Source organism: Ixodes scapularis, unplaced genomic scaffold (assembly GCF_016920785.2).
Source record: "Ixodes scapularis isolate PalLabHiFi unplaced genomic scaffold, ASM1692078v2 PGA_scaffold2__306_contigs__length_199485367, whole genome shotgun sequence".
NCBI classification, from domain to species: domain Eukaryota; kingdom Metazoa; phylum Arthropoda; class Arachnida; order Ixodida; family Ixodidae; genus Ixodes; species Ixodes scapularis.
Genome location: NW_024609857.1, coordinates 122778215 through 122791822, shown reverse-complemented (window position 1 = coordinate 122791822; position 13608 = coordinate 122778215). Strand labels below are relative to the sequence as shown.

The 13608-nt window shown below is 46.9% G+C and overlaps 1 pseudogene; it reads left to right on the top strand.

Moving 5' to 3' along the window:
• The first annotated feature begins 10212 nt into the window (after positions 1-10212).
• Positions 10213-11999, top strand: LOC121048179 (annotated as a pseudogene).
• The last annotated feature ends 1609 nt before the right edge of the window (positions 12000-13608 follow it).

The window sequence follows — 13608 nt, the reverse complement described above, 5'->3', positions numbered from 1 at the left end:
GGAACTAGCTGGAATATGTGGAGAGGAAGGGGACACCTTGGGCATGAGTTTTAGTAGTGACAAGTCGGGAGTAATGGTGTTTAACGATGAAAAGAGGGAACCCCTGAGGATTCAAGACATTGTAATAGACCATGTAGGAAAATACAAATATCTGGGAGTCTGGCTCAATGACGGAAGGAAATATCTAGAGGAACACGAGGAGAATATATTTAGAAAAGGGAAAAGAAATTCATCTATTATGAAGCTCCAGGCACTATGGAACTATCACAGATATGAAGTGGTCAGAGGTATATGGAAAGGAGTGATGGTACCAGGACTGTCGTTTGGCAATGCAGTACTGTGCATGAAATCCGAGGTTCAATCAGGATTAGAAATCCGATAAAGAAGCGTAGGCAGATTGGCGCTGGGAGCACATGGAAAAACACCAAATGAGGGAGTACAGGGGGACATGGGATGGTCGTCTTTTGAGAGCAGGGAAGCAATCAGTAAGTTGAAATTTGAACAAAGATTGACCGAAATGGATGATACGCGGTGGGCACGGAAGGTATTCAAGTATTTATACATGAAAAGTTTAAACACATAATGGACAAACCGAACCCGAAAGCTTACATTTAAATACCTACACACTGGTGATGGGGCTGAACAGACTACTTCAGTGAAGAAGGGGGTGAAAGAGGCAGAGAGGAAAATGTGGAAAAGGAGAATGCAGGCGAAATCAGCTTTAACAGTGTACAGGTCACGAAAGCATAACATAAGAAAGGAAAAACTGTTTGACAATTCACTGGGAAGTGCTTTGCTGTTCGAGGCAAGAACGGGAGCTTTGAGGAGGGGGGTGAGGATGAAGATTTTAATGGTGCAGCGGCAACAGTGGCCATAATGCGCCAAACAAAGTGTGTATTAAAGATCAAATGAAACAGATGCTAGACTAGAGAAACTTTTTATAACTGGTGTAGATATCCAGTTTTGTTAATAAAATCAAAAACTCGTCTGAGTGGTACTAAGGCATTGTCTCCAAGTAAAAACTGAGAATGAACTAAAAACTGAGGATGGTTTCTAAAGAGTTCAGGAAAACATGATACGTGCAGTTGATGATAAAACCTACATTCCCATAGAATGTGTAAAACTGTAAGTAATTCCCCACAATGGGCACAAACTGCAACATCTTCGCCACTGAGAATGTATGTATGTGTCAAACGTGAATGGCCAATCCTCAAGCGGCAAAGCAGAACCTCAAGGTGGCGGTTTTTGTGGAATGAACTTTCCCAGGTGCCTATCATAGGTTTAATCACGTGGAGCTTGTTATTGGCTTCAGTGTCCCACTCTAACTGCCAAGATTTCTTTAGAAGTGGTTTAAAGTCCTGGTAGGGCAGGCCAAAAGATACTATTGAGTGTGTGGCAGATGCAGCTAGGGGATCTGCATTCTCATTTCCTGCGATTCCCAAGTGACTCGGTACCCAGCAAAATTTTATATTGCATCCAAGGCGAAGAGCTCTGTTTACTTTAAAACGAACATGCTGTGTAAGTATATTCTTTGTAGAAACTCTGGAAGAAATAGCAGATAAGACACTTTGCGAATCGACAAAAATGACCGCGTTCAATACATTGTTGTCTAGAATATGCTCAATGGCTAATAAAATACCATAGAGCTCTGCGGTGAAGATGCTTGTCATTGAGTCAAGCTGCACAGCTCTTCCGAAGTTACTGGAATAAACTGCACAACCAACGGAACTTGAAGATTTCGACCCATCGGTATAGTACTCTTTGCAACCTCTAGATATCCTTTCTTGCAAAGATAAAAACTCTTTCTGAAGAAACTGTGGAGCAACGGTCTTCTTACTGTATTTGGTGAAAGACCAGTCACAACATACCGGTAGCTCGTTCCAAGGGGCAATTCTCTCTATAGATTTTAGCAAGTTAATACCACTTGTGGAAGGAACAGGAAGGTTGAGAGAGCTACAGATACTGTGAACTCGAAAACCTAAGGGGCGCACAATAGTTGGCTTGTTTTCAAACAATTTACAGAACTGAGGGGTGTGTAAAATACTATAAGCAGGATTTTTGGGATCCGAGAGGACTTTGTAATAATAACACAGGCTCAAGTACTGTCGCCGTTTTTCAAGAGACATTTGATGTGTGTCCACATACATGCTTAATACGGGTGATGTGCGAAATGCCCCAGTGGCTACTCGGAGCCCAAGGTGATGAACCGGATCCAACATCCTTAGTGTGGAAGGTCGTGCCGAACCATAAACGATCGCTCCATAATCCAGGCGTGACCGAACTAAAGCATTGTACAACCGTAGGAGGCATCGCCTGTCAGACCCCCAAGATACATGTGACAGCACCTTAAGGATATTAGAGGATTGCAAGCACTTCTGCTTTATTTCCTTTAAATGAGACTTAAATGTAAGCTTTTTATCAAAGATCATGCCTAAAAATTTATGTTCGTGCTTCACCGATATTTCTGTGTTATTCAATTGTAAGATTGGATCCAAAAATAGACCTCGTCGCAGGGAGAAGGGCACACACACAGTTTTTTCTGGGGAAAATTTAAAACCATTTTCATTTGCCCACTTGCTCATCCTATTTATTGTGAGCTGCAATTGCCGTTCACAACTAGAGAGGTTGCAAGATGAATAAGATATTTGCACATCGTCCACGTAAAGAGAGGAAGAAACTGATGACGGTAAAACTTGAGCCAGACTGTTTATCTTAACTGCAAATAAGGTAGCACTAAAGACTCCACCTTGGGGAACACCATTTTCTTGTAAGTAGACACTGGATAAAGTCGAGCCTAATCGAACTTGAAATGTATGTTCACTTAAAAAGTTCTGTAAGCAACGGAGCATGCGGCCACGCACCCCACAGTTGTACAGATCTCGAAGGATACCATACCTCCATGTAGTGTCGTATGCCTTCTCTAAATCAAAAAACACGGACACACAATGCTGCCGGTGAATAAAGGCCTCACGTATGACGGTCTCAAGTCGGACCAGATGGCCCATGGTCGACCGTCCAGCCCAAAAGCCACTGGTTAGTATCGAAAAAGTTTTTCTCTTCCAAAAAAAACATAAGGCGGCGATTTATAAGCCTTTCACAAGTTTTCCCCAAGCAGCTTGCAAGTGCTATGGGGCGGTAGCTTGTAGCCAGAGAGGGATCTTTTCCAGGCCTCAGCAAAGGTATAACATGGGCACATCTCCAAGAATGCGGAAAAGCAGCAGCTTCCCAAAGGTAATTGAAAAAGGACAACAGGTGGTACAAGGATTCATGAGACAGGTGTTTGAGCATCTCGTAGTGAACTCTGTCTAGCCCAGGTGAAGACTGCTTTTTTAAGCTGAGAGCAACTTTGAGTTCACACAATGTGAATGGTTTGTTGTATGCAACAGAGTTAAAGCCTGACATAGTGATTTTCTGTTTTTCAGCGGTAGACCGGAACTTTACAAACTCCGTACTGTAATTGGAAGAACTACAAATGCGCTGAAAATGTTCTGCGAGGAAGTCTGCTTGCCCTGTTAGAGATGCTGAGGTTGAAATAAAAAGTGGAATCCTGAAAGCATGGTACTGCCCGCGAACTTTTTTGAGACGATCCCATACTTCTTTAGCCATGACAAAACTATTTAAGGATGAAACATACTTTGTCCATGAAGCCCTCTTGGCCCGTTTTCGCGTCCACCGAGCTTGTGCTCTTTTTTTTCCTAAACTCGATCAAGTTACGGAAAGTTGGATACCGCCGCAAAGTTCCCCACGCCTTGTTCTGGCTTTTCCAAGTGGAAGTACATTCCTCATTCCACCAGGGCTTGCACCTCCAAGGAAGATTTCCTGAAGTCTGGAATTGAAGCGGAAGCAGCATTTATAATGCATTCTGTAACGTAAAGCGTCGCATCCTCGGGAGTCATATGAAGAAACAAGGAGGGATCAAGTGCTGCTTCTAAATCAAAAATAGACCAGTCGGCCTTTTCCAACTTCCATCGCGGAAGTCGAGTTGGTATCGATGAAACTGGTAAAACACTCTCTAAAATTATTGGTAGATGGTCGCTTCCAAAAGGGTTGTCTAAAACATTCCATGAAAAGCATGGAAGTAGAGATGGTGATGATAGTGATAGGTCGATTATGTAAAAGTGTTGTGGGCAGCACTAAAAAATGTAGGTTTTTTCTTATTCAGCAAGCAGATTCAAGTTGATAATAAAAGTCGTTCAACAACTCCACCTCGAGAGTCTTGACGAGAGCTCCCCCACAAAAGATGGTGGGCGTTAAAATCACCAAGGATTAAAAAAGGTTTGGGGAGTTGGTTGATGAGTGCTTGGAGTTCATGAAGGTGCAGCGGAACATTAGGTGGTAAGTAGAGTGACACTAGAGTGATGAGGCGGTCAAGAAGGATGCGAACTGCAACTGCCTTAAGTGAAGTTTGTAAAGGAACTTTGGCACATGCCACTCCACTCTGAACCACCATTGCTACACCACCTGAAGGGCTTGAGGAATGGCGGTCCTTCCTAAAAACTTGATGATGACGCAAAACCTGCGTGTGCGAGTCAGTCGGGTAAATCTACTGTAGGCAAATAGCAACAGGGCGGAGCTCATCAAAAAATAAATTGATGTCATCTATGTTACGTAAAAGGCCGCGACAGTTCCACTGCATAATACCTATATGCTTAGCCAGTGCGAAGTGAATAAAAAAACCGGTAAAAAGTTAAATGAGATAAACTGCAACAAGGTACTGCGGTGGGCTAGTTGGTTCATACTTAGTGTTTGAACAGCGCAAAGACGACAGGAAGATAGAAGATAGAATCTACACAAAGGCTCCTAAAAGAAGAAAGGCGGCAATCGCACGCTCAATGGTCTCCAGGTGGCGAAGGTTACCACGCCTGGGTCAGCAAACTATAGCACGTGCTTTTTCTCCATTTTCTTTTCTTTTTTCTTTTCTTTTGTTTTCTTTCTTTTTTTGTTTTTTTGTTTTTTGTTTTCTGGTTGCACTTTCGGTTGAAGAAAAGGTGACGCCTGCTGGCACAGGCCATTCCCGTGCAAAAAGCTGCCGCGCGTGTGTCTGATGAAAAAAGTGCATTTTGGCACTCTCGAGTCTCGCGCACTTCATCCTCTTCTGAATAAATAGCATCAGTTGATAGTCAGCGCTCGTCCTGTCCTCTTCTCTTCTATCTTCCTGTCGTCTTTGCGCTGTTCAAACATTAAATGAGATGACTATGGGTTAAAATCTATCTTCTTGCGCGGTGCGTTTTTCTTCCTTACAGCCTCTTTCTGCTGGCCAGTGGAGTCACTGGTGGCAGAAAGGGAGGTGTCAGATCCCGCAAGGAGACTTTCCTCGCCGGGCTTGGGTCCACCCTCGTCCATAGGCTCATCAGGGGGAGCCGGGGGGAGACCCGCTGGGGTCGCCAGCCTTAACGGCTCACTGGCTCTCTGCTGGGTCAAGACACGGGGTTGTCCCCGGCCTTTGGGAGGCAGGGAGGCAGGGGCGGCGGAGGATGCCATCCCCCGCTTCAGGGTGGACGTTGAAGGAACAGCGTCCACCGTGTGGTTGGGGCGCAGTGCAGCTGCCACCGCTCCCGTGGGTTTTAGAGGGGACACTGACGGGAAACACATTCCTTCTGGAGGAGTCTGTGTTCCCGCCGACGCCATCACGGGTCGTGCGGGTTCCCTGCGCACGACCTCGGCATATCTTCCTTTTGATAGGAAGGAAAAACGTTTTTTTGCCTCATGGTACGAGATGTTTTCTGTTGTCTTCAGAGTCAATATCTCTTTTTCTTCTTTCCACTTCGGACAAGAGCGCGAGTATGCTGGATGACGACCATCACGGTTCACACATCTCGGTTCACTTTCGCAAGTGTCGGCAACATGTTCTTTACTGGAGCATTTCGCGCAAGTGTCACTTCCCCGGCAGCTCCGTGACCCATGGCCGAACCTTTGGCACTTAAAGCACCACTGAGGGTTCGGCACATAGGGGCGAACACGGCACTGGAGGTAGCCTGCTCTTATGGTCTCTGGAAGCGTGGTGGCGTCAAAGGTCAGTAGAACATGTCTTGTTTTTCGCTCCACACCCTCACGACGAAGGGAGATGCGTCGAGCAGCTACTACTCCTTGGTCAGAAAGGCCTTCGACAAGTTCCTCGTCAGATGAGTCCATTAGGTTGTCCTCTGAAATAACTCCTTGAACTGCATTAACTTTGCGGTGTGGAGTGACATTTACTTTATAGTCAGATACAGCATTGAGAGAAAGAAGGGCATCACTTTGCTTTTTGGTGTTGATCTCAACAAGAAGGTCACCGGACGCCATCTTTTTTGCAGAGTAATCCTTTCCAACGATTCCTTCCAGTACCTTGGCGACCAGGAAAGGGGACAGTTTAGAAAGGGGGTTTTCTTCTTCAGAATGCAAGACAAGAAATTTTGGAAATTTTTCAGGTACAATGGATGTTTTGGGAGTGACTGGAGTTTTGATGCGACCTCTTTTCAGAGGCCGATCAAGAAGGTTTTTGTTGCGCAGACCCATATGAGATGGGAGGAAAGTTCAGCGCCCAGGTGCACCGCCCACCACGGAGCCCAACAAGGGGGTAGGTAATGTGCCATCGCAAGAAAGGCTTGGCTGACACAATTACTCTACCAGTGCTGCCCGGGCACTATACCCTAGTGTGGTTGCAGGGACAGGACCTGTTTCCACTCAAGGTTGGCCTTGCCGCCTAAGAAGGTGAAAAAGGAAGGAAGAGAGTGTAGAAGAAAAGAGAAAAAGGTGGGAGGAAAAGTGAAAGAAGGAAGAAGAGGGTAGAAGAGGCGACTGACTGAATCATCCTGGTCGGGCCAAGCCAGGACACCCGTCTACGAGAAGCAGGGGCCGAAGCGGTGTATTGCCTCGCCCGGGGGGCCCCGAAGGGTCCAAACATACCCCGGGCTCAGCCCAACCACCAGGGTCCCCTTTTCACCGGACACGGGTATGCCACGCACAGCCAGACGTGGGTGGGCGAACCCACATGGCTCGGGGTCCGTAGCGACGCCACTCACCAAGCACCTACCAAAGTAGGTGCCCCCTGCGTGCGGGTATGGTGGCCCACGTGGCTGGGGTCCGTGGTGACGCTACTCACCAAGCACCTAGCACCTAAGGTGCAGGCGCCCCCTGCGGGGCTCGGGGTTCGTGGAGACGCCACTCTCCAAACACCCGCTTTCACAGGTGCCCCTGCGGGGGGAGCTTTGAGGACGAGGACGTATCGGGCTAAATTTTAGGAGACAGACACGTTATGTGCCGCCTGCCATAATGATAGCGAGACAGTGAAACACTTGGTTTTGAAGTGCACGGGGCTTCGCCCTGCCCTCCCTGAAGGGGTAACGGATTTGGCGGGGGCCCTGGGTTTTACTGGCGACGATGGAAGGACGGAACAGAAAAGGATTAAAACCTGGCGACGATGGAAGGACGGTAGAGAAAAGGATTACAGTGACAAAGAGACGATTAGAAGATTGGTGGAAATTATCTAGGGAAAATTAAATGATGAACAACTAACTAGCACAGCTGGGGACGGGCGGGACAGAGGAAAATTGAGACTCCCTCCCGCGTGGCTCCGGCCCAAAGTCTCAACCCTGTCTCCCAGTGGGTCCGGTGCTGGTGTAACGCCGACAAGGTTTGACCAGAGGAAAATTGGCGACTCCCTCGCCGGGGGGAAGAGGCAGGGGGTGATGTTTTTAGTTCTTTTTGCCCGATCCCCCGAAGGTCCATCCTGGTGATATCCCACACTACCTAGTGATAGGTAGGGGGAGAAAATTGGTCTTAAAAGGGCGGGAGGAATAACATTTTTGTCTTTTTAGACTTTGGCTAGGTGGCGCAAGCTACCGCCCGTTACGAAGGGTATAGCCATTAACATCCATCCATCCATCCAACCCAGCAACTACAGCTGGCAGCACTAAACCAGCTGATAGAGCTGCGCAGAGGCACTCAAAATGCACTACGTGAGCTGATGAGTAAGTATTCTGTTTAACACCATCAAGCGCTTTGCGCAAACCCTAGTCATGGCGCACCCCCCTCCCCCCCTCCTTCCCCTCCCTTTTTGTATGCCCCTATCTCTTAGGTATAGCGCCATGCTGTTCGTAAACATGCGAGTAGTGGGCCAACACAAGTGTTTTGTAAGAGAACCTTATTTCAAATAGTGTTGCGTTCAAATAAATAAAAAAGCTAAAAACTTCAAAAGAGGGCACAACAGTGTGCCCCTAATGATGGCACCCTGTGCGGTCGCCCAACCCTAGGGCGGCCCTCCTGAGAGGCATACTTATTAATGAAAGCACGGAACACCTGCATCTAAACCATACGCCCTGTTGCACAATACGACAGGAACATGCTGTTCGAGTACTTTTATTAAACACGCCCTTATTGAAAGAGTTTCAGTAGAGTTTTTGCTTCGTGAGTAGTATCCCCTTTCTTCTCCTTTGCTTGCAGGCTGTGGAGGGACTAACAGCTGCCACTACGCAGCAGTTGTCTTCTTTGACAACCCTAATACTGCACCTAATGGAAGTGCATAACCTACAAACTCCTCAATAAAGAGAGCTCTAGACATCATTTCCTTTGTCATTTATTTCATTGTGCTCTGAAAATGATCACATTTACCCTTACCAACAGTACACTACAAAACACATGTTGAAATACTAAGAATAAAACAAAACAAAAAAAAGATTGAAATGCGCCTAATCTACATAAAGGCCCGTTCAGACGTTTAACAGACGAGATCTGTTAAAACTTCTTAAAATTTCTTAGGATGAGGGAACACACTGGCGTTCTGGCGCTATCTAAGCGGTGACTCTAGAACTGCGTTTCACAAGAGCGAAGGTTTTGCGGGATTTCCGAGGTCAAATGTGAGTAATACCTATAAGAAAGGCTTGTTTATAACATTGACAAAAGTTTTTCGAGCCAAGAAAGGATAATGCGCGACAGAAATGGAAAACATGCCAGACCGCCACGTTTACACTTCAACCCAATAGATGGTGCCAGTGTGTCCTCTTGTTGTAAGAGGTTTCAAGCCACCAAGTTTTAAGAGGTCGCAAGAGTGTGAATGGGCCCTTAAGGGGAGACGTGGGTCTCGAAATAATAAAAAAAAAAAGTGAAATTTCACATTTTTTTTTACTTTTTATTTTGGCTAAATGTAGTCCAAAGGATCTGTTTACAAAGTTTCAATGTCTAATTCAACCTCTAAGTACTAAAAAAAATGATAATTACGATGCCTCTGCAGCGTTGAAATTGCGAGTTTCAAACTAAACTTTGTCAAACTTTGCACCCACATCGTTTCACTACCGATCGCCCAATTGCCACCATCTTGGTCTTGTTGGAAAGCTGGTCGTCTCCCCAACATCTCCACACCGTTCACTATCCTGGCAACCTTGGAGTATGTCCGCAAGCTGCTAGTTTACGAGGCTTGAATAGCAACTTTAATATCGTCTTTGATGGATCCTGGATGACCCTAGGATGCAGCTCCCTAATCGGTGAAAGCTGCATTATTGAACTGTACAGCGGCCTCATCATCGATCATGTGGTCTATTCAAACTACAGTCTTAGATGTGCCCTGGGATGTGAAAAGTCCTTTGCAAATTAGTGAACACTTTGCCTAAGAAAAAATTCATGACAGGCTTGGGTTTGTAAGGGTTTTATTCAATTAAAATAAATTCTGCAGCCAGAGTGCAGATAATTTTTTAATCACCGTCTTATAAAAACATTCAATGATAGCTGTCTTTAGACAAAACTGCCATCGGAGATCGCGTCCAGTCTCCAGCCTAGATGGAGGAACCCCAATGAGGAGTAGCTGTGCTCAGCTTTACAACCCTCATCTGGACCCAGACAGGAACGACGTCACTTCTGGATTCCGATAAGTTTATTTGAATCCTAGCGTAGCTTACAAAATGCAGATTAATACCTGCTATTTGACAAATCAAGAAAGTTCCATCCAAATTCTCTCGTGTAGGGACCGAGGTGACACATGCTTGGGCTGTTTGATGTTCTCCAGCAATTTACAAACAAAAAATTGTGCTGCGAGTGTGAAATCAACTTCTTTTATCTGCACACCATTCATCAGCATCATATCCTTTGCACTGCTAAAATGTACTTCCTTCATAGGACCGAAGCGCTCAAATTTCACCCCCTACTGCAGCACCAAGCAGGATGCTCCCGTCTGAGTGGTTTGCGTTTTTCTTCCCGCCTCGCCACCCACGGCAGACGACTACGCTAATCAAAACAGTCGCAATGGAAAAGAAACGCAAGCCCGGCACGCTGTACTGCTGCGTGGTTGGTTGCAGTAACAACCTTCGAGACTGCAAAACTAGCAGTACTAGTGGCCAGCCGTTGAAGTTTTACCACTTCCCTGAAAGGCCGTACGAGTGTGAACGACGCCAAGCCTGGATCACGGCAGTGCGCCAGACAAAAGTAAGCCTCTTATTTGTTGATGCATAAATTTCACTTACCGTAATATCCCGAGTCATCGCCCATCCTCGAGCCATCGCCCACCCCATTTTTTGGGCCAATATCGATTTCTGAAAAAACACCGAGTCATCGCCCACCCCTTCAAATACCCCAGCGCAGACTCTGCGATCCTCGAACACTCATCCTACCCGAATGACGCGGTCGCGGACCTTACAGTTGGAGGACGTCCGTGACAAAGTAAAACGAAGGAGGGGAAGACACTTCTTTTTGTTTACGCATTTCCTCCGTGAGCGACCCCAAAGTGGTCGTGTATCCGCGCGAAGAGAAAACGATGGAGATAACAAAATAAGAGTTTGTTAATGTAACCGCGGAGTGTTAGGTCAAAGTCTGTCTCCGCCAAAGTAAGGTCACCGCGAACCCGCTCCTTCTTCCCGCCCGTCGCGACCGCGGTTGTGCAATATTTTAGGCAAAGCCAACGCGTAAATAAAGCTTGGCTGGAACGCCCTACACAGACGTTTGCAGAGCGTCCCAACCGTGCATTGATAGCCCGCCGTGCACGGACGCGCGTATGTACGCACCAAACAAGAAAGTTGCGCAAGAGCTTGCAATTGACAAGGCGCCCGACTTGGCCCGACGCCAAAGTATTAGCCAACGCGACCGCCGGCTTTCCCGCTTTCCCAGCATTGCTCTTGGTCGCTTCTTTGGTCCGCTCGCTCGCTCGCTCGTTGCGCCTGGTGGGTTTTTTTATTTTCTTGTAGACTTTTCTTTCTTTTTTTTTACTAACTAGGAGAACATAGTGGTGACATTCTTTCACGGAACAAACGTTCGCGCTATATGCAGATCGGCGGTGTTTCTAGCGCGTATGCAAGCAACGGACTTCGCTATAGTAAAATATTCTTTCGTGAGCATTTTTTTCTATAAACAATGAAACTAAATCGAGTTTTGAGTTTGATGTATCTCTTGTGCATCAGCGTTAAATACGCAGAAAAAATAGGCGTTTTTTTCCGCTTTTTTTCAAGTGTTTGTGCTCACCCACCGAGACATGGCCCACCCCACGTTTTTAATCAATTTCAGACGGTAGGGGGGTGGGCGATGACTCGGGATATTACGGTAATGTAAACGAGGCGGAATCCGTGTCGGAACAAAACAGTGCGAATACCAAACAAGGCAAAGGAATTTGGCCATGCGTGCATGGTGGGATATCCCATCTATGGTGCGCTTATCCCTTCGATAAACTGTGGTGATCGACGGGACCCGCATTGCGACGTTGCACTCTTTGCATTAACATTTTAGCTTCAGTCGCTGACAAAGTGAGGACGGCAAGACGTCGCACTGGTTGCCCTTGGCTGCGCATGCACGGCAGAGGCTCACGCGACGCCGAAGAGACAACAAATTCAATGGCGAGTGCGCGCTGAAGGCGGACAACTGAAATTACTCCTTGTCATTCTCGTTTTATTTTGTCTCGGTTTTCCGCACATCGCGGAAAACCAATGTCTTTTTGTAGCGAGGACAGTTCGATTTGGATGCCGTCAGCGTGAACCAGAATGTGCAGTGCCCATTTCGTCAGTAATTGCAGGAACGACGCGGAGGCCCACCCATCCTTCCTTTAGTAACAAAAGAAAAGGCACCCAACGCGGAGAGGGCAAAGAGGTACTATTACCTGGTTTATGTCTATACTCCGTCTCACCTTGCGTCCAGGCAAAGCAAACGCTACAAGCTATCCCTGCCAATCCCGCTCTGTGGACGTAGTTTGTAATACGCTTCCTGCACGTCGCAGTGCCCCCTCTCCAAGTTCACGTGATTCACACACGGTCTTGGATTGGCTCCGATGGCTCGTAGCATCTGCCACGCTTGGACGTAAGGTGAAACGGAGTATAGAGCTCTGCATTTCTAGAGATCATTTTCTATGAAAATAAAGGGGTATTCTCGGGTAAGATGCATTCAAAGAAACAAGCGAGCCTGGTGGCTATTCGTCATTACAAAAACCCCAACCCCCAGACCAATTTCCTGCATTTACAGGAATCAAATTTTGTGATATGCACAATTCCCAGGATTTGAATTGAAGTGGAATATCCTCAAACACTCATAAAAAGACACAGAAAGCTATTTTGCATGTGAGCAACAACTGAAAGAATGTAGCATCATTCAAGCACACTTTACAAGGTGTTTGTTGCTGTACAAGATTATGGTTTAATGAAAATTGTTTCTACAATATTCTTCAGCTTTATCAATAAACAGGGAATCCTCGCTAGGACACATGGTACAGGTACTAATTGGTTCACTTTATAGGCTGCCCACCATTCCCAGCATGACGGCAGGGTCCGAGTACACCGCCAAGGACAACGAGAATGCAGCCAATTGGGACCCCCTCCAGATTGTAGGAACCCTTCCTGCGGCCGCTCCTCGGGGCATGTTTCCCTGCTTTCCCCTCGCCCCCTCGGCCATTCTTCCTGGCCCCCCCTCCCCGCTCTCCCGGGCCCCCGAAGAGTGAGCGTTATCACCTGGTGTGTTATCCCCGTTAGGGGGTCGCGGGGGTGGCACGTGAACAGGTTGTGGGGGTGCACGTGATTGGCCAGCGGCGAAAGTATAAAAAGGGGAGGTAGGAATTTGGGGGGCTCTCTCTAGACTCCGGACTGGTCAGTGGTGGGTGGACGGTCGGACGGACGACAGCGACGGAGGACGGGGACTCTTCAACTTCGTGAGTTAGTAAACTGTTTTGACCATGCACTGTGTTGGGTGACTTCTTGAGGAGCGAGCGAAGCACAACCTGATCGGGCGTCGATTAGTTGACGACTTACAAGATGTAGGTGGAAGTATCAGCCGAGACAGTGCCGGGAAAGCACACGTTTACAGTGGTGAGCAATCCTGTGCGGCTGTGTGACTGCATACCACATTATTCAGAAACCCAATTACAAGTAGAGGTAAAAGTCCTGTCCTGACATATGAGTTCCCACCATTTTTTACCTCTCAATATTTACAATTATCAGTGCAGATAATTTCTAGATTTCTCTGGGGCACCAAATTTACAAGCATTATTATAGATTCCATTTCACCTGCAATCACCCCTAAGAGAACAGTGCGATTCCACACCACTGACCGAAGGATCGCTGAGACTCCTGTTGTCAACAACGGATGGCCAGGACAAATCAACCCAGGTCACTCACGCGGAGCAACTGGGCGCGGTAATTTGAATGTCCCAGTTTTAAAAGTATGCATAAC